General features: G+C 38.8%; 1 protein-coding gene across 2 annotated transcripts in view; it reads right to left on the minus strand.

Moving 5' to 3' along the window:
• The window catches only part of LOC150106266 (uncharacterized), a 304,586-nt gene that overhangs the window by 127,634 nt on the left and 150,697 nt on the right, over positions 1-26,255 (minus strand). The gene's annotated exons all lie outside the window — the stretch shown is intronic.

A 26,255-nucleotide genomic window follows, 5' to 3' on the forward strand; every position in this document is an offset into this window, starting at 1 on the left:
AAAAAGTGGTTATGGAAGAGATATAAGGAGAGGGGTGGAGAGCAGATGCATGAAGAACATAAGACTCAGGCCAGGAGAGTGACAAATATGGTAAGGAAGGTGAAACTGGTATATGAGAAGAGATTGGCACTCAGATCCAAAGAAAATCCTATGGAATTGTTTAGCTATGTGGCCAGTAGGAGGAGAAATGATTGTGGAAGAATGATATTGTGGGATTAAAATGGTAATAGAATGACAGGTGCAAAGGACATAGTGGAGTTGTTCAATAATCACTGTATTGGAGTATTTCATCCTGGAAAAGTAAGTTTTAATACTAGACAGATAGAGCAAGTTTGAGGTTTAGAGGTGCAAGAGGAAAGTGTACTGCAAATACCCTGGATGTCAGTTAAACTATGGAACTGGATGGTATTTCACCCCGAGTTTTGAGAGAATATACTAAAGCACTGACAGATCCGTTGACCTGGCTTTTCAATGAATTTGGTTATGGGAAAGGTATCCAAGGAATGGAAGGAAAGTAAGATTAGTGGCATTGCATAAGGGTGGTAGCAGACTGGATGCGTCTAATTACAGGCCAATTTGTGTGTCATCAGTAGTTGTTAAGATCTTGGAGAAATTAGTTAGGGACCGTATACAGCATTGGGCAGATGAGGATAATGTTATCTGTGAGAGTCAACATGGATTTGTTAAGGGGCGTCTAGCTTTAGTAATATGATTGCCTTTTATAATAAAGTGACAAGAGCAGTTGATTAGAGAAAGGCATATACAGGGTGTTCGGGATAAATTTGACAGTTTCGTAAGGAAAAAGAAAATCTTCTTTGTATCTATTAAATTTAATGAATTGACAAAAAAACATTACAGGCAGAGTTAATTACAATACTATCAACAAGATTTACTCAAAATAACCACCATTAGCATCGATCACAGCTTCAATTCTGCTTCGGAACCTCGAACAAGCTGATGCTACAGTCTCCCTGGGAAGGACCGCAAAAACTGTTTTAATTTTATCCATTAACTGGGCTTTTGTATTACTGGAAGTGCGATTGGTGTCTTTTTCAACTGCGCCCCATACAAAATAATCCATGGGGTTAAGGTCTGGGGAGTTTGGAGGCCAAACATTTGGACTGGTGAAGTCGTAGAAATTTTCAGACAACCATTTTTGACTTTTCCCAGAGGTGTGGCAAGGGGCCGAATCCTGCTGCCATACATACGGCCTACCATTGCCTACCCTTGTTATCCAGGGCTTGACTACAGTTAGCAACTCCACGAACAAAGCCCGAATTCCAATGCCAGGGTTCTTCAACACCTGTTCCTGCAGATTTGCGAGGAATTCTGCTGTACGAACGCAATCAGATCGTCTGCTAGGGATCTTTCTTCTTGCTACATCCTCGTAGTCACCATTGCAAGTCTCTAGTTCATGCCTGATTGTTTTTACTGTATTCAGGGAGCATTGGGCAGCAGTCGTAATATCCTTATTTTGATGGCGGGCACGAATCATCATGATACAAGTTATTCTCTTCCATGATTCAGGTGGGTTCCAGCTATCCATCCTTTCTGACATCTTGTATGTGAATGAAGAAGGGTCCAAACTTTTAAATGAAGAGAAGTGTGTGTTAATACATGTAACTTACGGAAAAATATAATTAATTATAAATATGTCAAATTTATCCCGAACACCCTGTACTGCCCTTTTTTTGGACTTTGCAAAGACATTTTGACAGGGTGCCACATGATATGCTGTTATATAAGTTGCAGTACATGGGTTTGGATATCAGGTTAGTCAACTGGTTTGAGGATTGGCTGTCTGATAGGTATCAGCGAGTTGTGTATGGTGGGGCAATATCAAGGAGGCAGAATGTTACAAGTGGGGTCCCACAAGGCTCAGTACCTGTACTGTTTAACCTTTATATCAGTGACATTATCAATGGATTGCTATTCAGATGTTTTCAGATGATGTGAAGCTGGGAAAGGTAATTAGTGCAAATCCTACAAGTGGATTTGAATAAACTAGACAGATGAGCTGCATTAAACGACACCCATGAATGGGGTTTCGGTTTAATCAGCAAAATGTAGTCTTAAAGTTTGGGATACATCGATGGGAGGCTGATACTTGATGAGAGAGCTGTACTGGAGGAAGTATAGTTGGTCCAGTACATCACCCCCCCCTGCCAGATCTCTTGTCTCCCTCAACTTCCTCCCAACTGGAGGATATATGGGAGACAAAAGATCTGGTGGTGATGATTGATAGAAAATTGAAATTCAGGGAACATATTGCAAAGGTGGTGTGAAGGTAACCCAAAGGATTGCTGCAATACTGAGAAGGACGCTGACCAGCAGAAATAAAATAGTTATCATGCCACTGTATAAGATCAGACCAATTTAGACTATTGTTCTCAAATTTGGTCCCAGGATTTGAAGGGGAAAAAATAACTGGGGAAAGGGTACAGAGACAGATAACAAAGATGGTTTCAGGACTGTACAATGATAGTTATGATGACTGGCTGAGGGAATGTTGACTGCTGAGATAAAGAAGGAAAGGTGATATGTTTGAGACTTTTAAACTGTTAGGAGGTAATTACAGGGTTGACACTGGGGAGTTCTTTTGCTTGGTGGAATGGAAGGAGCGATGACAAGCGGCCATCCCTGGAAATTGTAAAAGGAAGCTGTGAGCAAGAGGGTGAATAGTGGTTTTGCATGGAGGGTGGTTTAACCATGGAATGCATTGCCTGATAGAGTGATGAGAACAAGAACGGTCACTGAGTTCAAGGAGTGGTATGATGGTCTTCGTGTTACCTAGGAAGGACCACCCACAATGAGTCTTTTGACTCAATGGAGGTCTGAATAATAATAATAATGCAATGCAATGTGTTTATTACACTTGCAATTAATCTGATAACCTACAGACCTCAGTCAACTATTATTTCAAATATACCTTTCAAATAGGTTCGTGCAAGCTCCTGATAAGATAAGTATTATTTCCAGTTATCGTTGATAAAATTAGTTAATATTAAGTAGTTTTGTTTGCCTTGCGTATTTTAGTGCGTCTGTTTGTGTGTTTTTGGTGTGTATAACTTATTATTTGATAAAACACGTTGCAATAATTATGGCACCTGTACAAAGGAAAATGGCGGCCAGTAATGATGGTTCGCCATCGTTATCAAAGAACAGTAGTATAAAAGAAATGAGTCGGTGTACTAGCTGTGAAATGTACGCCTTGCAGAGTGCGGTCGGAGTGTGGATAGATGATAATAAAGGATTGAATGTGTGTAGAAAATGTAGGGAGAATGAGGAATTGAAGTGTGTTTCGGATCGTGAGTGTGATATTTTTGTCAAACTTCAGAATGAAGAAAATAGCGGTATGACAAGAAACGGCAAGGTTGTACATGAGAATTATGAGAGTGTGAATGTAGAAAGTGTGAATGATAGTATTAATGGTTTCTCAGAGAATAAAAAAGATGAGATAGATGCATTGAGTGAGATCGCATTGTTGAATGGTGCGATAGAAAGGGCAAAACAGCAGCTAGAGTGCATGAACAAAAGTCGACTGAATGAACCAACCAATAATAAAAGGTATGACAGGAAAAATAGGCGTATGAATGTGAACATGAACAAAATGAAGGATAGAGTGCTGTATGGAGACTCATTAGTACAAGGTGTGTTAGTAGAGGATTTGACAAAATCATACCAACCTGGTGCGACCATAAAGGATGTAACTGAGTCTATTAGAGAGCAAAATGTAAGGGTGAAAGAAATGATTGTTGTGGCAGGTATGAATGATTTGAAAGGAGATAAAATGGAAATGATAGAAGACCTGAATGAATTGTTTGAGATAGCAAAAGAAAAGAGTGAGAGAGTTAGAATGATTAGTCTTTTGCCACGGTATGACAGTGAAATGTTTAAAAGGAGGGCCATAATTGCAAATGACTTTATGCGTGGGTTATGTATGACGAGTGGTGTGGAATTTGTGGACGTGTGGAGTGAGTTTGATGGGCGAAAGGATCTATATAAGATGGATGGCTTGCATTTGAATGATTATGGTGTAAGAAGACTTGAGAAAGTGTTGCTGAATGTAGTGGATGTGCAAATTCAGGGAAACTAGATTTGTTAAGGGGGAGGGAGAGTAGATATACAGTCCTTAGGGAGGCAGTTGAATGTAAGAATGAATATAATATGCTAGAGCAAATAAGGACAACAAACCAGAGTGGGATAGTTAATATAAGGCATCAAGGTAGGGTTGGGGCTAATCGGGGTCTTAAATTCATGTACACTAATACTAGGAGTATCAGGAACAAGAAGGAAGAGGTTTTGGACATGGTTGGCACTTCCAAACCACAGGTTATTGGTATTAGTGAAACATGGCTGACTGTAGATGATACAGCTAGTGGGATTGAATGTGATGGGTATAGTGTGTTCAGGAATGACAGAGAGAATAAAATGGGGGGAGGAGTATTGTTGACGATAGCTGATGAGCTACAGCCAAGGAGAATAGAAGTTGAATTGCAGGATAGAGAAAAGAGCACATCTGAGGCCATTTGGTGTAAGATTGTGGCTGGCAGGACTAAATATACAATTGGGTGCTGCTATAGATCAGGTGATGGAAAAGATGGTGGTCACAATATGCACAAGCAAATAGAAGAAATGAGTGGAAGGAGGGTGATTATTATGGGAGATTTCAACTATGGTCGCATTGATTGGAGTGACGAGAGGACACACGGGAGGAAGGAATTGGATTTTATGCAGTTATTAAGGGATAACTATCTGCGACAGCATGTAATGGAAAATACTAGGGGTCAGAGAGTGCTTGATCTAGTAATTACATCTAAGGATTTGGCTGTAACAAATATGACCACATTGCCACCAATCGGTGAGAGTGATCATAAGGTCTTGACTTGGGAGGTGGCTAAAGGTGTAGAATTTTCAATTAAGACAGGGTACATGTGGAATTATCGGGCTGGAAAGTATGACAAGCTTAGGAGTTTGATTGGCTCAGTGCCATGGCATGTACAACTGCAAGGACTAGAAGTTGATAGTGCATGGGAGGTAGTTAAGAAGTGCTTGCATGAAGCAATGGCTGACTGTATACCTAGAGTCCGAATAATAAATCAAGTAGGGGTTAAATGGATGAATAACACCATTAAGCTTGAGCTGCAAAAAAAGAAACAACTATGGAGGGAATTTAAGGAGAAAGGTGACCGGCAGGCACATGAACGGTATAAAGCGCAGGCCAGAAGGGTGACGAGTGTGGTAAGAAAAGCAAAAAAGGATTACGTAAGAACATTGGCCATGCAGGCTAAAGAGAATCCTAAACAGTTTTTTAGATATGTAGCAAGTAAAAGGAAAAATGTACATGGCAGAATGATTTTAAAGAATGCCGATGGTAGGGAGGTAACTGAATCAGTTGAGATAGCTGAGTTCCTGAGTGAGCACTTTGCAAGAATATATCATCCAGGTGGTGACATTGCAGAAACGAATAAACCAGTAGATTATATGGGAATTGTGGTGAATGAAGTGGAGGTGAGTAGTCTATTGCATAACCTCAATGTCAATACATCTGTGGGATTGGATGGTATACCAGCTCGTGTAGTATGAGAAGCAGCTAAAGAATTGTCAGTACCCTTGACCATTTTGTTTAATTTGAGTCTCGGGTCTAGGTTAGTCCCGAGCGGGTGGAAGGAGGGGAAAATAGTTCCACTGCATAAAGGTGGTTCCAAGACTGCTGTTGTAAATTACCGACCGATTAGCATATCAGGAATCATTGTCAAGGTCTTAGAGAAATTAGTCAAGAAAAGAATACAGGATTGGACAGATGAAAATGGGATATTGTATGGGGGACAACATGGTTTTGTGAAGGGTAGATCATGCCTCAGTAACTTGCTCACGTTTTATAACACAGTGACGGCTGAACTGGATAGGGGTAATGGGTTTACAGTGATACTATTGGAACTTGCCAAGGCCTTTGACAGGATACCACATGGAACCCTAATCAGTAAACTGGAGCAGATGGGGATAGATATAGGGTTGGTAAGATGGATAGGAGGGTGGCTGAAGGAGAGATACCAGAGAGTGGTTTATTCAGGAGTGGAGTCAAAAAGACGTCTTGTGACTAGTGGAGTGCCGCAGGGCTCTGTTCTTGGACCACTGCTTTTCAATTTGTTCATCAATGATATTGGAAAGGATTTGAGAGGAAGTGTTCACTTGTTTGCTGATGATGCAAAGTTGGGTAGAGCAATTGTGAGTGCACAGGATGTCAAAATTTTATAGGATGATTTGGATAGTTTGGAGGACTGGGCTAGGAAAAATGGATGTCAGTTTAATGTGGCAAAGTGTAAGGTTATGCACTTTGGGGTGAAAAGAATAGCAGCAGTATATCACATAGGTGGAACCGCACTCCAGGAGATTGTTGAGGCCAGGGATTTGGGAGTGCTGGTGGATAGGGAGTTGAAGTTTAGGGGGCACATTGCAAAAGTAACTAAAACAGCTCACCAAATCACTTGGCTTATGAAAAATACTTTAACATGCAGAGAGAAACAAGTTGTTGTTCCTCTGTATCGAGCCTTGATAAGACCCCATCTGGACTTCTGTGCCCAGTTATGGGCACCAGGGTTTCTTCGTGATGGGAAGGAAGTGGAGAGGGTCCAGAGACGAGTGACCAAGATGATAGCAGGTCTGTGGAATGAACCTTATTAGAATAGGTTGAGGATTTATGGGTTGCAGAAATTGGACGATAGGCGAAGGAGGGGTGATATGATTGAGACATTCAAATTACTGAAGGGTTTTTATAAGATTGATCCAGAAGATATTTTTGAAAATATGACTGGTGATGGGAGGACTAGGGGCCATTCATGGAAGCTGGGCAAGAGCATGGTTGACAAGGGTGTTAGAGCTAGGTTTTTTACTTGGAGAGTGGTGAATGAGTGGAATAAGCTTCCAGAGTCTGTTGTGGGTGCTACGACCGTGAATGAGTTCAAGGCAAGATAAGATAAATACTGTGTGAATGTTGAATAGTTGTTCCAGACATGATGTTAGGGCCTCCCTAGATGAGTCTGTCGACTCCTTGGAGTTTGCCGGAACAATAATAATAATAATAATAATAATACCTCTTGAAGAACAGTTTCACCAGTCAGTACATCTCACAATGAATCATCCAAACTAAAAGCTATTTAAATCTACTTGCAGGGATTTTATTTATTCACTGGGATAATGAATAATAAAGAAGTGATTTTAATTATGGTAATACAGATTGGAGGGAAGAGATAGCATTTGGGAATAAGGAAAATTAATTTCTTGAGAGAACTTATTTTGAGATAATTAATCTGAGATAATGCCACCAATTCTCCTAAGAGTGTGAACTACAGAGTTTGAATTTCTCACATCCAGGAATTTCAATACCAATGGTTCAATCCCAAGGGTGTAATCCTGGTATTTCAATCACTATGGTCCATAGGGATTGAAATTCCAGGATTTTAGAAAGTGAGACAAGAGATATATTCCTTCATACCGTACAGCAGAGGGGCATATTTAACTGAAGATGTGGAAACCAGGCATAAACTAATGCAGGCTTTCATATTGTAAAGTAGCACAATAATGCATGTAATGATAGGAAGCTAACTGAGAATAATAATAAATGAATGAATGAATGAATGGAATTATCCAATATTCTCAAAAGGAGGTAAAATCAGCAACATAAAAAAGGACATCTCAAGAGAAGATCCGAACTAAATTTCTGGTGAGATCATTTTCACAATCAAGAAGATCTGAATACCAATTTTACATGTTGGTAGAACTCAAGTTATGGTAAACCATCCAAAGATGAAGAGACATTGTCCGAACTGAAGCTCATATGATAACTTAGGCAGCAGCTGTCCCAGAGTTGAATGTTTCAAATGTATAGAAATTGGACATATCACCAGTTAAGAGCAGCAGCAGCATCAACAGAACCTGTCAGGACTGCATACAAATTGAAGGTCAGCAAAGAAGCGTTTCACATCTTTCAAATCATAAAATCCTAAAACAGGTGTGACAATATCAACCAGACATTCTCCCAAAAGTTCCCTATCAACCACAAAAGAATAATCAATCGTTAAAACTAAAATTAATGTAATGAGTATAACAAATACAGAAGGACGACTTTAAAAAAGTGCTGATATTGGGGAGATAACAGAAGCAAACAGATAGCTGAATTGCTGAGTAAGCATTTTTATGGGTGTACCATTTAGGTGGCGATGTTGCAATACCAGATGTTATGCCGACAGATGGAAGAACAGATGTTGAAGAAATAGAGGTGCTTAAAATAATACAACCTCAATGCAAACACAGCCATGCAATCAGATAGCATATTGGCTTGTATATTACAAGAATGTGCAAAAAATTATCAGCTCCTCTGACCAAGCTGTTTAATTTAAGCCTCAGTATTGGGAAGGTGCTAGTGGAGTGGAAAGAGGAGAAAATAGTCCCAGCAAATAAAGGAGCATCCAAGACAAAAGTAGCAAAGTATAGGCCAATTAACATCTCAGGAGTGGTGATTAAGGTATCGAGAAATTTGATGAAGGACATAATTGACTGGATGGATAGGAATATGATATTCTATAATGGATAACCTAGTTTAATGAAAGCTGGGTCTTGTCTCGATAATCTGCTTTTTATAATCAAGTGACAGTTGGATAAGAGAAATGGCTAATCAGTGATACTGCTATACTTTGCAAGGGCATTTGACAGGATCCAGCACAGAACGGTGTTGCATAAACTGTAGCAATGCGGGAAGGATGGATATGAATCTTGTGATTTAGATTAGAGGGTGGCTGATGGGCAGATATCAAAGAGTAGTCTGTGGAAGAGTTGAGTCCAGGAAAAGGCAGGTAACCAGTGGTGTATCACAGGGCTTAGTCCTCTATTATTTAATTTGTACATTTGACAGAAAACATTCAGTTGTTTGCTGATGAAGCTAAACTGGGAAGAGCTATGTTAAATGAAGATGAAGATCCTGCACGATTCACATTCCGCTTGTTTTCCTCACCCTCGATCCACTACTCATTTCTCTTGATAAGTTATTCACCCATTACTTACATAGTGCTACCAAAGTCTGTTATACTAATTTCTAAATCATAAAGTACTTCCTGTTTACTACATTTCACACAGACATGCATTCCCTTCTCTCTCACGTGCCACGTTTATAACTGCCGGAATGCCTATATGCTCCAACACTGGATACCACAAAATCCAATATTGTTGTGTAAAATGTAGTCCTTAAATGTTGAAGGACTCATTGACAAGCCATTAGCAAATTGAATTGTGGGTGCTGCTACTATTCAAAAACAGCACCAAGAATACTAATACACTATACTAAAATATTATGTTTTAATGCAAATTACCCAAAGACTTTCTTTCTAGTTTAGATTCTCCTTAAATGTAAGGTAAAACTAATAAATTATTTATCATGTGCCATCCAGTCATTTTCAACTGTTGGTGATCCTGCGAACAAACTCTTCATCCCACTCGGCCTCTTGTCCTTTCTTTAAGTAAGTGTATAATTGTAAGTTCAAGTTGGTAAGTTCTTTTATGTTGCCGATCCAACTTTTTTGTGGTCTTTCTCTTCTTCTCATTCCCTCTATCTTCCGCAACATAACTCTCTTTTTCAATGATTCATCAACTTCACATAATATGACCAAAATACATCAACTTCTGGTTAGTGATCATTGCCTCCAAGGAGCAGTCCGTCTTTATACTCTCTAAAACCTTATTGGTCATTTTTGAGTTCCATGGAATTCTTCGGTCTCATCTGCATCCATAATTCAAATGAATCAATTTGCTTTCTGTCTTTCTTCTTAATAATCCAGCTTTCACATCCCTACTTCACTACTGGAAATACATTGGTTTGGCAATTTTAACTTTCATGGCATTTGCTCCTCTATCTTTCATAATTTTTGTCAGGTTTAAAATAGCATTTTTTCCCATGACTATCCTTCTTTTAATTTCGTCTTCACACTTACCATCATTTCTGATTTTGGACCCCAGTAAATCATAACTTTTAACGATTTCTATTTTATCTCCCTCTATTACAAATTGTCAGAAGCCATCACTTTTGTTTTGCTGATGTTTAAATTAAGCCCAGCTTTGATACTGTCTCTCTTAAGCAATAGAATCAACTGCTCTGGATCTTCCTTAGTTTCTGCTATGAGGGTTGCATCATTTGCATATCTTAAATTATATTTCTGCAACCAATCTTAATTCCACCTGGATCTTTGTCTAAATCAGCCATTCTCATAAAGTATTCACTATAAATATTAAAAAGATAGGGTGAGAGTATACAACCCTTCCTCACCTAGTTTTCCAATCGAACATAATCTGTTCCTCCAAAGACTGTTTTTACTGAAACTTCTTGGTTGTCATACAGCTCTCTTATCAAGAGAATTCGATGTTCGGATATTCCTTCCCAGGGATCTCATTACAATTCACAGTCTGTTGTGATCCACGCAACAAAAACCTTTCTTATAATACAAGAGGAAAATACAAGATTGGATAGAAGAAAATGGGATACTGTATCGGGGACAGCATGGTTTTGTGAAGGGTAGGTCATGCCTCAGTAACTTGCTCAAGTATTATAACACAGTGACGGCTGAACTGCATAAGGGTAATGGGTTTATAGTGATTCTGCTGGACCTTGCTAAGGCCTTTGACAGGATACCACATGGAATTCTAATCAGTAAATTGCAGCATATGGGAATGGACATAGGGTTGGTGAGATGGATAGGAGGGTGGTTGACGGAGAGATATCAGAGAGTGGTTTACTCAGGAGTAGAGTCCACAAGACGGCCTGTGACTAGTGGTGTACCACAAGGATCTGTTCTTGGACCACTGCTGTTTAATTTGTTCATAAATGATATAGGAAAAGATCTGAGAGGAACAGTTCATTTGTTTGGGGATGATGCGAAGTTGGGTAGGGCAATAGTGAATGCAGATGACGTCAAAATTTTGCAGGATGATTTGGATAGATTGGAGGTCTGGGCTAGGGAGAATGGATGTCAATTTAATGTGGCAAAATGTAAGGTTATGCATTTTGGGGTGAAAAGATGGGAGGCAGTTTACTGCATTGGTGGAACCGTGCTCCAGGAAATTGATGAGGCACGAGATTTAGGAGTGTTGGTGGATAAGGAATTGAAATTTAGGGGACACATTGCAAAAGTGGCCAAATCAGCTCATCAAATCACTTGGTTGCTGAAGAATACGTTGACAAGCAGAGACAAGCAGGTTATTGTTCCTCTGTATCGAGCCTTGATAAGACCTCATCTCGACTACTGTGCTCAGATTTGGTCACCTAGGTTTCTTCTTGATGGGGAGGAGGTGGAGAGGATCCAGAGGCGAGTGACCAAGATGATAGCAGGTCTGTGGAATGAACCGTATGAGAACAGGTTGAGGATTTGTGGGTTGCAAAAATTGGTTGATAGGCGGAGGAGGGGAGATATGATTGAGACATTCAAATTACTGAAGGGTTTCTATAAAATTAATTCAGAAGATATTTTTGAGAACAGGGCTGGTTGTGGGAGGACTAGGGGACATCCATGGAAACTGGGCAAAAGTGTGGTTAGTAAAGGTGTTAGAGCTGGGTTCTTTACTTTTAGAGTAGTGAATGAGTGGAATGCGCTCCCTGAGTCTGTGGTGGATGCTGTGACAGTGAATGAGTTTAAGGCGAGGTATGATAGATACTGTATGAATGTCGAATAGTTGTGATGAAAATGATTTGGGGCCTCCCTCGATGAGTCTAATGACTCCCTGGAGTTGCCCGTAATAATAATAATAATAATAATCAATAAAAAAGATGAATACTTCCTTCTGTAATTCTCTTGTTCTTTCTGTAATACATCATATGTTTTTTATTTGGTGTCCAGTTCCTCTACCTCTCCTAAAGCCTGCCTGTTCTTGTGTCATTTCTCAATTTACATATGGGCTCCAACTTTTGTTGTATCACTTTCAAGCATAACTTTACTTGCATGTGAAATTAAACCAATGGTTCTATAATTCTCACAATCTCTGGGATTTCATTTTTTTGGAACTGGAATGAATACTGATATTTCCAATCCCTAGGCCAGTAAATTTTCTTCCAAACCTGTTGACAAATTTCCATCAATATATTCACTACTTCATCCCCAGCTGCTCTCAATAATTTCACTGACACACCATCATCTCCAGGAGCTTTTCCTTTTGGCAGCTGTTCCATTGCTGACATCATTTTGCATTTCATTATCATGGGTTCCTCAATAAATTCTTGCCTCTCAAATTCTCCTTCAATATTATTAGTTGAGTCTCTTGACTCCATGGAGGCCTGAATTATTATTATTATCTTTCTTGTACAAATCCTCTACAAAACTCTTTCCATTTTTTGCAGTGTCTCTTTTTCCACCAGACATTTACCCAAATCACTCTTTACAACTCCTAATCCAGTGATAAACTTCCATTTAACATTTATTTTTCTAAAAAGATTGCTTCTAATTACATATTTGGTTTAATCATTTATCCAAGTGTAAGTAAACAAAGTTTGTGTCGAAATATTTTCAGGACTGGGGCTCGTGGTAAAGGTGGTATAAGTTCTGATCACTTGCCTTATTATCCCATAATGCAAATTACATATCCTTATGAGAATCCATAATGCTATGCATTGTGGAAAGGATCACTACCCAGACAGGTTTCGACCTTTATTGAGGTCTCATCAGTGGGAGATACACCCAGAGGTGGTGACACTAAGGTGGAAGTAATGCGAAAGTCATATCACCATATACCAGTTGCCAAACATATCAACACCTTATTATTAAAATTCTCTGGATTAGAGATAGTTGATGGAAGTTTTTTCACTTGGCTATCCTACCAATTACATATTTGGTTAAATCCTTTATCCAAGTGTAAGCAAACAAAGTTTGTGCATGAAATATTTTCAGGTATGGGGAACTCGTGGTAAAGGTGGTATAAGTTCTGATCACTTGCCTTAGTATTATTATTATTTAGGCCTCCAAGGAATCAATATACTCATCGCGTGAGGTCCTTCCTAGGAAACACAAGTCTATCAAGACTCACTGTGGGAGGTCCCTCTAGAAAACACAAAGTATCGTACCACTCCTTAAACTCATTGACTGTTCTCACTTTCAGCATTCTATCAGGCAATGCATTCCACGGTTCAACCACCTTCCATGCAATGAAACCACTCCTCACAGTTTCCTTTCATAACGTCCAGTGATGGGCACTTGTGGTCACTCCTTCCTGCTGTTCAACCAAGCAAAAGAACTCCCCAATGTCAACCCTGTAACCAGCTCTCAACAGTTTAAAAGTTTCAATCATATCACCTCTCCTTCCTCTATCCACCAAACTCTGCAGTCCACATTCCTTCGAACCTCATAACTAACATTGTACAGGCCTGAAACTGTCTGTTATCCACCTTTGTACCCTTTCCACAGTTAACTTATCCCTTCAAATCCTGGGGGCCAACTCTGAGAACAATAATCTAAGTGTCGTCTGATCAGGGTCTTATACAACAGAATGATAACTCTTTTATCTCTGCAGGTCAGTATCCTTTTCATTATTGTGGCAATCTTCTGTGTTGCCTTCATCACCTTTGCAATATGTCCCTTGAATTTCAGGTTTCTATCAATCATCAACCCCAGATCTCTTGTCTCCACTACTTCCTCCAGTATAGCTCCTCCAATAAAGTATACAGCATCCCATCAATGTGTCCCAAACCTGAAGACCTTACACTTTGCTGCATTAAGCCGACACCCCATTAATTTGCCCATCTGTCTAGCTTATTCAAATCATCTTGCAGGGCTACCACATCTGCACTATTACTAATAACCACATCCAGCTTCACATCATCTGCAAACAACTGAATATTCCCCTACAATCCACTGACAATGTTACTGATATAAAGGTTAAACAATATAGGTCCCAATACTGAGCCCTGTGGGGCCCCACTTGTAACCTCTGTCTCCTTGAAACTGCCCCCAACATACAGAACTCTCTGATACCTATCGGACAGCCAATCCTGAATCCAGTTGACCAACATGACACCCAGACCCATGTGCTGCAACTTAAATATCAGCTTATCATGTGGCACCCTGTCAAATGCCTTCGCTAAATCCAAGAAAATGGAAGTATATGCCTTTCCCTCATTTACTGCTCTCGTAATTTAACTATAAAAGCTAGCATATTACTAAAACAAGAGAACCACCCTCACAAATCCATGTTGACTCTCACAGATAACATTACCCTCACCTGCCAAATGTTGTATACAGTATCTAACTAATTTCTCCAAGATCTTAACTACTACTGATGATACACAAAGTAGCCTATAATTAGACACCACAAGTCTGCTACCGCCCTTATGCAATGCCACTATCTTACTTTCCTGCCATTCCCTGGGCACCTTTCCCATAGCAAGACTTTCATTGAAAAGCCAGGTCAAAGCTGTCAGTTCCTTAGCACATTCTCTCAAAACTTGTGGTGAAATACCACCCAGTCCCACAACTTTACCGACATCCAGAGTACTCAGTATTTGGAACATGCTCTCCTCCTGCTCCTCTAAACCTCGAACCTGCCGTATCCCTCTAGTATTAAAATTTACTCCTCCAGGATGAAATACACCAATAAAGTGTTCATTGAACAATTCTGTTATGTCCTCTGCATCAATCACTATATTCTCATTTTTATCCCACAATGTCATTCTTCAACAGTCATTTCTCCTCCTACTGGCCACATAGGTAAAAAATTCCCTAGGATTTTCTTTGGATCTTAGGGCCAATCTCTTCAAATATTCCAGTTCGCCTTCCTTACCATACTAGTCACTTTCCTGACCTGTGTCTTGTATTCTTCATGCATCTGATCTTCACCTGTTTCCTTATATCTCTTCGTTAACCTGTTTTTCACATGCAGTTCCTGTTTAATATTGTTTCTCATCCACTTTACACTAAATTGTATCCTCTTCTTCACTTGTGGAACACAGCTTTATATTGCTTATTAATAAATATTCCTTCAAATTTCCCAAGTAATAATGATATCCAGGCCTTCTAATTCCTCCCTCCATGAAACTTCCCCAAACTGATGTCTAAGACTATTATAATCACCTGCCTTATAATTCCACATGTTGCCGTCTCGTTGATACTCCTGCAGGTCTAATCGTCTTCCAAGTCAAATCTACGTGGTCACTCTCTCCAACTGGTGGGAGAGATGTCATGTCAGTCATTATCAACTCTTCTGATGCTATGACCAAATCCAAAACTCTTGAACCTCTTGTTCCCTTAAGACATTTGTCTCTCAAGAATTCTAGAAATTCCATTCCCTTATTGCTACATGCATCTTCCTTTTCCCAATTATACTGCTGTAGTCAAAATCTCTCATAACAATCATTCTTCTTGAACTTGCCAATCCCAACTGTCTAAACGTCTCCTGGTCCCCACCCTCTGTGTTCCTTGGTTTGTAGCAACAACCCACTACGTCTTGCCTATCTCTACCACACACCATATGCTTTCAAAATCATTAGTGTCACTGCCTTCCAAAGCCTCTTATCACTTATCATAAGTGATAAGAGGCTTTGGAAGTCTCTCTCTCGTCACTTATCATAAGCAGTACTCCACCACCATGCTTTCCCTTCCTATCCTGCCGAAAAATGCTGTACCCTGCTACTCCTATTCCTGTTATTATATCCTGTTCTGTCAACCACGTCTCAGTGATCCCATTAATCTTTGGACAGGCTAATGCTATCAGCACCACCAATTCCTCTCCTTTATTCCGGATACTCCTGGCATTAGTATAAAGCATAAAAATGCCAGTATTATATATACCCAGCATTATCCCCTCAGCTCAGCATTAACTGATGTTGTCCCACTTCTTCCAAGTACCCTTCCCACAAGAGGCTACCCCTGCTATCATCCACCTTGGGTATTCTAGTTTCCCTGCATTGACACACTGACTCGTCCAGAACAGCAATATCTCCAGATGCCTAAGTCCTTCCTCATTCAAATGCAAGCTGACTCTTGCATACAAATCCTCTCTATCCTCAAACGCCCTCCAGGCATCCACATATTCCAATCCTCTCTTCTGACATATTCTAGTTATGTTATTCAATATTACAGCTCTTCTGTTCAGCTCGTCACTATCATACCTAGGCAACATGCATACTATCTTTCCTCTCTGCGTCTTCTTTCATACTACCTCAAGCAAGAATCTCATATCTCTCGCTGCCCAATTTACATTACCTCTCGAGTCATTTGTTCCTACCATCACAATCATTTCATCCACCCTTTCACCCCTCTTAATTACTATAGCCACACTTTCTATCATACCTCCAGGCAAACACTCCTCACACGTCCTATCTTGCACATCAAGGATCATTGAGTCACCATACATTACACTTCTTACCACCCTCTTCCTCGATTGCTCCCGTGCATCCCTCATTCTCTCTCTTCTAACACTTTCTCTCTGTGTTCTCCTAGTTACGTGCCTTCCAGACATGACTCTATCCCTGGTTCCAGTGCTCCCTCGCATTCTTCTCATTCCCTCATTCTACTGTTCCCATTTCCATTTTCTCCTCTTCTATCATTCCCATAACTCTTTCTCATTCCCTCATTTTACTGTTCCCACTCTCTCCTCTTCTACCATTCCCATACCTCTCTCTCCCACTTATCTTATTCTCTCCTCTTCTATCATTCACATAACTTTCTCTCATCCCCTCTCTTCTACTGTTCCCATTCTCTCCTCTTCTATCATTCCCATACCCCTCTCTCTCATTCCCTCTCTTCTCCTGTTCCCATTCTCTCCTCTTCTATCATTCCCATACCCCTCTCTCTCATTCCCTCTCTTCTCCTGTTCCCATTCTCTCCTCTTCTATCATTCCCATACCCCTCTCTCTCATTCCCTCTCTTCTCCTGTTCCCATTCTCTCCTCTTCTATCATTCCCATACCCCTCTCTCTCATTCCCTCTCTTCTCCTACAGCTTCTATGCCTCTCCTCTTCTATCATTCCCAAACCTCTCTCTCATTCCCTCTCTCCTACTGCTTCTATACTCTCCTCTTCTATCATTCCCAAACCTCTCTCTCATTCCCTCTCTCCTCTTCTATCATTCTCAAAACTTTTTCTCAACCCTACTCTGAGTCACCTTGCATACATCTCTTCCATTCTCCTAATCTCATCTCCTCTTTCAGCTCATCTATCTCTCTGCAAGTTTGTCACTCTTACTCGCCATTCGTTTACCCAATCAAAACTACCTCTGTAAACTTCACAATCATTCAAGCGTTCCACGCTCCCGAGTCTTATTTTCTTATTCATATTCCGCTCGTCATTCTCTCCTATCACACTTCTCGTCTCCCGCTCATCATTCTCTCCTATCACACTTCTCGTCTCCCGACATTCATTTCCCATCCCTGAAGCAACTAGGTCGGTAATCAAAATATCTAATTCATTATGCTCTAATGCCATGCATTATGGAAAGGATCACTACCCTTACGGTTTCGACCTTTATTGAAGTCTCGTCAGTGGGAGATAGACCTAGAGGTGGTGATAATAAGGTGGAAGTAATGCAAAAGTCATATCACCATATACCATATGACTTTTACATTACTTCCACCTTAGTATCACCACCTTTGGGTCTATCTCCCACTGACGAGACATCAATAAAGGTCACTCGTCATTCTCTCCTATCACACTACTCTTCTCCCGACATTCATTTCCCGTTCCTGAAGCAACTAAGTCGGTTATCGAAATATCTAATTCATTACGCTACAACGCAATGCATTATACATACCCATAAGGTATCCGCTTTTCATTATAGAATACTAAGGCAAATGATCAGAACTTTACCACGAACTTTACTTCACCTTTACCACAAGTTGTCCCAGTCCTGAAAATATTTCAGGTGTAAACTTTGTTTGCTTACGCTTGGATAAAGGATTAAACCAAATATGTAATTGGTAGCATAGCCAAGTGAAAAAACTTCCATAAACAGATTTCTTGTTTTACCTATATGTTGCTTTCTTCAATTTCCTTGAACCTTTTGTTTAGATGTTTTTCCTTATCTGTACTATTGGAAATCTGCACTCAGCTGTTTAACCTTTTCTTTGTTTTCCTCTGAAGTTTCATTTTTCTTCTTTCCTCTGCTATTTGAATAGCTTCTTCTGACAACCATCTTCAACGACGATCTTTCTTTCTTATTGGTTTATTTAGACTTCTTTGCTGCTACTATGACTGTATATTTTGTTTTTTCCCATAGTTCTTCAAACTCTCTTCCTGTATTCTCCAAACTTTTTAATTTCTTTCCAACTACTACTTTAAATGCTTCATTTATAGGATTTAAATCAAATCTGATGCTGTTCTTTTGTTTCTTCTTTGCCCTTGATTTCAATATAATTTCAGTGATGAATGATTCATGATCTGTACCACAGTGTTCACCAGGTAGTATTTTTGCTGCTTGGATAGCACTTCTCCACTTTCTGCTGGCAACAATATAATCTGTTTGATTTCTGTATTCACCATTACTTGAAGTTCATGCATACAATCTTCTTTTATGTTGTTGGAAGCAAGGGTTTGCAATAAAACAACTGTTCTCAACACAAAACTCCAACATCCTTTCTTCTGCTTAGTTCCTTCCTAAACCAAATTTTTCAGTGATGCCTCGTTCTTCTTTTTCATCCACTTTTGTTTTCCAATCACCTAATATCAAGAGAAAATCTGTTTTTATCAATATGGTATACTACTTGTTTCAAGATGCTATAAAATTCTTCTACCTCATCTTCACTTGAATCCGTAGTCAGTGCATATGTTGTGTCGTATCCTATCCTTAATGTGCCCTTTCTTATCTCTATTACACCTGTATATATATTATAACTCTTACTTCTATCCCACACTTATTATTTCCAGGTTAATCCTTTCTTATTAATAACACTACTGGCCGAATCCCAGATAAGAGTGAAGCTGTTGTTTTGTGAGACAAAGAAATGTAAATGGCAGATGCCTATTTCTTTGTCTCAGCACTGGTTCTATCTCCCTTTTTAATTTCAGAGAAAATTTATTTGTATACGCTGTGCCACCCTGAATCCTAGGAATTACTAAAATGTAGGACCAAGGAGATAGAACACAGTCAGCGTTCACTCTTCTCAGCTATAAATTTACAACTTGCCGTCATGACCTTATATTATACAGTTTCCCGTGCTTTTGTGGTTCGTTATATCTTATGAGCAAGTGCAGTAGGATGAAGTACAGGTAAGACAACATTCACATTAAAACAAAACATTTTAATTACAGTTAGAATTCATATATCACACTGAGAAGCACTTAGTTAATCATTCAACTAAATTATATATACAGCATTAACACTCTTACATACAGTAAATTATCCCCTTTTATGAATTTCTATCTTAGAAACATAAATACTAACATTTAATCACTTAGTCTCAATTTTCTACTCTAATCTCTTAAATTTTACTCTAAATACTTATCAAATTCCATTCATAATTCTCTTTAACAATCCTACTCAAAATGTACATATATCTCAGATTTAAACATGAACATTCGTAATTCACTCTCTTTCAAGATACATTTATGAGACACTATTAAATTTCCTTCTAAATCTATCAGCAACAGTTCAAAGAAATGTCTCTTAGCACACACATTAAAATCTTCTCATTCAATTCTTTAGTTAATAGACATAAAGTTTTCACCTTACCAATTTTGCTGGATATTCTACTTTGGCCACTTCAATTCTTTCGTCAGACAAGTACCTTATATGACCGCTTTTCTTTCACACTTCCTCGGGATTTTCTATACGATTTCCCTCTATTCTTCAATTGGAATTATTCTGTAGTTTTCCACTATCAGGATCTGCTGGGCTTTTATTTCCGACTGGTAAGTTCTTAAGTTCTCTTGGTCATTCGGTCGTAACTTCCATGAACAAAGGAAACCCAAGTGGAGGCTCCAAACTAGCCGGACTCCCGTGGCACAGGAATACAGCAGCAGGAAAACGTCTAAAAAGCCTTGTTTGCAGCGTTACCTCCCCTTTTAAACACCGCACCATTTCTCTCTTTCGTCATCGATGTATACGTCATGCTTTCACTACATTGCACAGCACCTAGCGCCGCTTGCAGAATCCTTTCGTAACTCTCGTAGCGTTACGGTGGAAGGGGTAGAAGGCACCGTGCTACTTAACAGATATACTAGTACATTCACCACGTGTCTCAGAAGTCGGCCGTTTCACATTTAGATTATTTCTTACCCAGCAAATGGTTAGTTGTTCACATATCGATGCAGACTAAGTAACTATACAATAATAACATTGAAATTTCACATCACTAAATAAGATAAAAAAAACTAATTACGATTTCTATACAAGTGCTTCTTTACTTCTGATAAATTATTATTTTTCTGATAAATCATTATCTCAAAAGAGTGACAACAATGTTAAGTCCTCCGACTTAACACATACACTTGTATGAGTAACATTCACAGGGTATGCTTTAATTCAGATTAGAATTATTCTATCGGACACAGAGTCGTAACTCAAAATGTATTTCCTGTATTTTATTCTAACTATGAATGCTACTCTTCTTCAAAAGTTTTCATGGTCCAGAGTAATACAATGTGAAATCATCGGCATCAAAGTGATCCATTCTTGTCTATCTCCGTTCACCGATTCCTAACATCTTAACTCGAGTTCTTCTCATTTCTGTCTTCGCCAGTTCCAATTTTCCTTGATACATGTTATTTACATTCCATGTTCCTATTTTATGTAAATCAGTAAAGCGGAGGCATCTTCTTCTGAGATTAATTCTATCAGAAGTTGAACTTTCAGAAGGTTTTGATCCAGCTTCATCATTCTTGTTAACTTCACTAGAAGTTCCTCTCTGCTCTTTCAGTGCCTTCCAACACAAGTGTCCCATCTTCCAGTACTATATCACAATAACTTAAACCTCTGTTCATAAGATTTTCTTGGCAAAATATATACAGAAGTGGTGGTTTGCCATTGCCTCCTTCTGTGTTTGTTTAGCCTACGAGGTTAAGCTAAACAAAATGCAAGAGATGAAGAAAAGTAAAATAGGAAAGATTGAGTGGGGAGGAGCAATAAGGAAAGAAAGAAAGAAGGGTAAGGACCAGTCTACAGATAATATAACAGAGGTATATTACATGAAATAAGGCATGGAACAGCATCAGTTACCTCAGGTTCGTGGCTCCTGAACTCACTAAAGCGAGTCCTTGAAATAGCACTTATCTTTTTATTGCTGCTACCTCCTAACATGTCCAACCTTGCTCTAAATTATATATTCTGACTTCCAACATATACCTTGCTCTATGGTAGACTTCATGTGTGTGTGTGTGTTATTGGCTCCAGAAATTCTACACCATGAATGTTGACCAGTGTGTAATCTTGAAAGAAAGAACATACAGAAATTATGGTCTGATGCAAAATAGTTCTCTACACATACTGTAGTCAATAGTTTTTTTGGATTTTTTTAAATTTAGTACTTTGTCTCTTGTTTAAATTTGTACTGTTATGGACTAAAAGACATTCTTATGACCTCGTAATGTATTTTACAAGGTCATAAGAACATATTTTAGTCCATGTCACTCTATATCATGTGTAGCCCATGCATTTTCAATATTGAGTCTTCTGTTTTCACTTCCAACCTGTTTAATTTTGCAAAGTGATACTGAAGTTGCCCTACACACTAGGTTATTTTATGATAAATAATGTCTTAAATAACTTATTCTGTAGTCAGTTATTTATTTAAACCATCTGATCTGTAAAATTGGAGTGACGTAGCAATAAGTATTCAAAGTTCTTTTGGTATAACTGCTACTTCGTGGAGCCTTTTTTGAACAGTATACTCTACAAAAGCATTAATCCTAAGCCTTCAATGTGTTACAAATATACAGATGATAATTTTCTGACAGTGTTCTATTCAAACTTCAAGATTAATACCATTCATCCTAAGATCATCAAATTCCTGCCATGTACACTCAAGGAGTGTACAGACTATGATAGTACTACATAAAAAATTTACATCATTACCAACTTCCTATCTACAATTTTACTCCAAATCAGTCTGTTACTCGTCAAGACTCCAACATTATCAGATCTTATATTTCTATCTTCTAAGGCACTTTTTTACTGTATCAATCCAGCTATATCTTGATTTCCTGCCAACATGGCAGAAAACACTTGTTTTGGTAATCATTCTTTGCCCATTCTGTTTAAGTGACCATACCACCTGAGATTAGCTCTGCTAAAGCATTCCTGGAGGCTGACAAGGTCAAGTTCTTTCCTAATATCCTTGTTTTTAATACGATATTGCTATTGATGCCATCTGTTCATGCCCCTAATCTTTCTCAGGACTCTCATATCCGCTGTCTCTAGTCTTTGCTCAAATGTTTTACTCTCGGATCCATAAGTAAAAACTGGTTTCAACACTGTCTTGTATACAGCTAATTTAGTGTTCCGACTAATTTCTCTCTTATTCCACATGAATTTATTCAATTGACTTCCCACCATACCAGCTTTATTGATTCTGTTGTCTATTTCCAGATTTAATTTACCATCTTCACTAAAAATCGAACCTAAGTAGCTGAAATGTTTTACTTGTTCCACAGGTTCTCCATTTACAATACAGTTGACATTTTCAATGCTTCTGCCTATTTTCATTATCTTGTTAGTGCTCACTTTCATACCATATCTATTACAACAGTTATTCAATTTAGTCAGGGAATCTTGCAGACTTGTAGCGGATTTATTTAGGAGTAACATCATCCCCATAAAGCATTAACATCTCGAATTCTGATATCAGGTTTAATACCAGTTTCCTTCATAATGTGATCCATATAGATAATAAATAACAGAGGGGGATAATGTACATCCTTGTCTGACACCAGATTTAACATCAAACCATCTTCCTGTACTTCCTGCAATTCTAACTGCTGACTCGCAACTTATGCCCCATTGACACCACATAACCGTAGCGTTTTGAATATCTTCTCTCTTGGAACCTTGTAATATGCCTTTTCCAGATCTACAAAACTTAAATACAGATCTTTGTTATATTCCCATGATTTCTCAACTATTTGTTGTAAAGTGAAGATCTGATCCTGACAGCCTCTATTTGGCCTGAATCCAGTTTGTTCTTCCCCAAGCTTTTCACCCACAATTCTTTTCAACCGTTTCTCAAGTATACTTGAGAAACGGTTGAGAAGAATTGTCGAGAAAACAGTGAAGAATTGAGAAGAAAACTGAATATGAAAATTATACAGGGACATACCTCTATAATTTTCATATTCAGTTTTATTTCCCTTTTTATATATGGGTACTACTGGAGCTCTACTCTAATCATCGGGAATTTGTCACTCTGTCCAGACCTTTTGAACTATGCAGTGCAGCCACTGTAAGACTTTTATACCTCTATACATCCGCATTTCTGGTCGAATATCATCTACTCCTGCTGCCTTTCCACATTTCAAAACTTTGATGGCTTTTTCTACTTCAAGTATGGGTATGTATTCCTGACTGTATGGCTGTTGAGTGTTTTTTTTTTTTTTTTTTTTTTTTTTTTTTAAATCACTGGGCAATCACTGCTTGTTTTATTTAGCAATTATTATTATTATTATTATTATTGTTCCGGGAAACTCCAAGGAGTCGACAGACTCATCGAGGGAGGCCCTAACATCATGTCTGGAACAACTATTCAACATTCACACAGTATCTATCATATCATGCCTTGAACTCATTCACGGTCGTAGCACCCACAACAGACTCTGGAAGCTTATTCCACTCATTCACCACTCTCCAAGTAAAAAACCTAGCTCTAACACCCTTGTCAACCATGCTCTTGCCCAGCTTCCATGTATGGCCCCTAGTCCTCCCACCACCAGTCATATTTTCAAAAATATCTTCTGGATCAATCTTATAAAAACCCTTCAGTAATTTGAATGTCTCAATCATATCACCCCTCCTTCGTCTATCGTCCAATTTCTGCAACCCACAAATCCTCAACCTATTCTCATAAGGTTCATTCCACAGACCTGCTATCATATTGGTCACTCGTCTCTGGACCCTCTCCACTTCCTCCCCATCACGAAGAAACCCTGGTGCCCATAACTGGGCACAGAAGTCCAGATGGGGTCTTATCAAGGCTCGATACAACAATTTGCTTCTCTCTGCATGTTAAAGTATTTTTCATAAGCCAAGTGATTTGGTGAGCTGTTTTAGTTACTTTTGCAATGTGCCCCCTAAACTTCAACTCCCTATCCACCAGTACTCCCAAATCCCTGGCCTCATCAATCTCCTGGAGTACGGTTCCACCTATGCGATATACTGCTGCTATTCTTTTCACCCCAAAGTGCATAACCTTACACTTTGCCACATTAAACTGACATCCATTTTTCCTAGCCCAGTCCTCCAAACTATCCAAATCATCCTGTAAAATTTTGACATCCTGTGCACTCACAATTGCTCTGCCCAACTTTGCATCATCAGCAAACAAGTGAACACTTCCTCTCAAATCCTTTCCAATATCATTGATGAACAAATTGAAAAGCAGTGGTCCAAGAACAGAGCCCTGCGGCACTCCACTAGTCACAAGACGTCTTTTTGACTCCACTCCTGAATAAACCACTTTCTGGTATCTCTCCTTCAACCACCCTCCTATCCATCTTACCAATCCTATATCTATCCCCATCTGCTCCAGAATATCTTGCCACTGTAAAATTTATTCTTTGGTTATTTTAGAATTGTGTTATCAATTAAATCTTATAATTAATTCTTGTATGGCTTCATCTTTGAAAAATCTGCTAATTTTTTTATTTATTTATATGTTATGTTTTTGACCCTTATCTAATCTAAATCCTTGGTAGTACTTCAAACTTATGGCCGCTACTAATATATTGCTCAGGAGTGCGAAACTCTGATAACAAAGGCCGTGCCTCAGGCTAGAGCCAAATTCTTTGTTAGATTACTAGTGCTCAATCTGATTAAAAATTTTAGAAATTTATTTGTTTAAGCTGTGCCACCAAAATTTACAGGATAAAAGAATTTTCTGTATCCAAGATCAGAGCATGGCACACAAATCCTTAATTCTCTATCTCATTCCTATACTATAATCATACATGTTTCTTACTTTGCAGTCATGACTATATCCAAATATATATGCATAGGTTCTGTTTATGAGCAGTGCAATGAATTTAGTGATCAGGCAAGTTATTTGTTTGACAAGAAAAGAATTTATTCATTATTAAGAAAAAGAGATATACTATAGTCATTCAATAAATTCAACTGAGTCTAGCATATAGGTTCTATTAAGCAATTTGATATAATATAAATACACCTCTGTCCCTTAACTAATTTTGATCTTTTCAGGGATCACGTGCCTCGAAACTTACCCCTTCAAAAATTAGCTTATTTTAGATTATCATCACATAAAACTCAGGTTGAGGAATTTATCTATGAACATCAGATTCTAGAATTACGCTCTATAACTTAGCTATGTTCTCTAGCATAGAGTAATAGATCTTATCTAGTGGTATAGCTCCTAAAGTCCTGCATTACTACATAAAGTACAATTCCAGTTCATTTTCATTAACCGTCACAAAAATTAACTAATTTTCTTCCTACAAGACATATGGAAAGTTCTTACTTGGTAGTGAAGTCAGGATCTCTCTGGCTTTTACTTTCGAACATCTTTTGAATTCCTGTGGCTCATAATTTCACATCAGTTCTTCCTAGATGAGTTTCCTTTGCTGCTACATTCTTTCAGCCTTTGCTTCTTGTATGTAGGTCTGGGAACACAGTGAAGATTCATTGCCTATGATCTTTGCGAAGCTCAGCTGCCGTTGTCCGACCTCGTATTTCCACATATTCTCCTCAGGTAACATCGACTTCAATGCCATCCGGAGTCCTAAACCTCATGTCGGAATTCTACTTGACCACATAATTGCACTCGGACACTCCACTCCCGACCGTACTGGAACTTCGACTCTCAGGAATCCACAGGGGAAAAAAGCCCTCTTTCAGCATCATAAACTTCTATATATCCGGCTCCAATGACCTTCCTGCTCTTACGTCATCGTCCAATTGGAACCTCGACACTCTGCACCCGATACCATTGCTTGTCGTTGCATTTAGACGGGAAACCACTACGCAATGTTGACCTTGTGTTCGCGTTAGCCTCAGGTCACGAATTAATCCTCTTATTTTATCTGGAACTTTAGCTTGACCTTGGTATACTTATGCGCAATTTACCACATATACA

Source organism: Typopeltis vanoorti, chromosome 5 (assembly GCF_054136105.1).
Source record: "Typopeltis vanoorti isolate ZY-2024b chromosome 5, IOZ_Tvanoo_1.0, whole genome shotgun sequence".
NCBI lineage: Eukaryota > Metazoa > Arthropoda > Arachnida > Uropygi > Thelyphonidae > Typopeltis > Typopeltis vanoorti.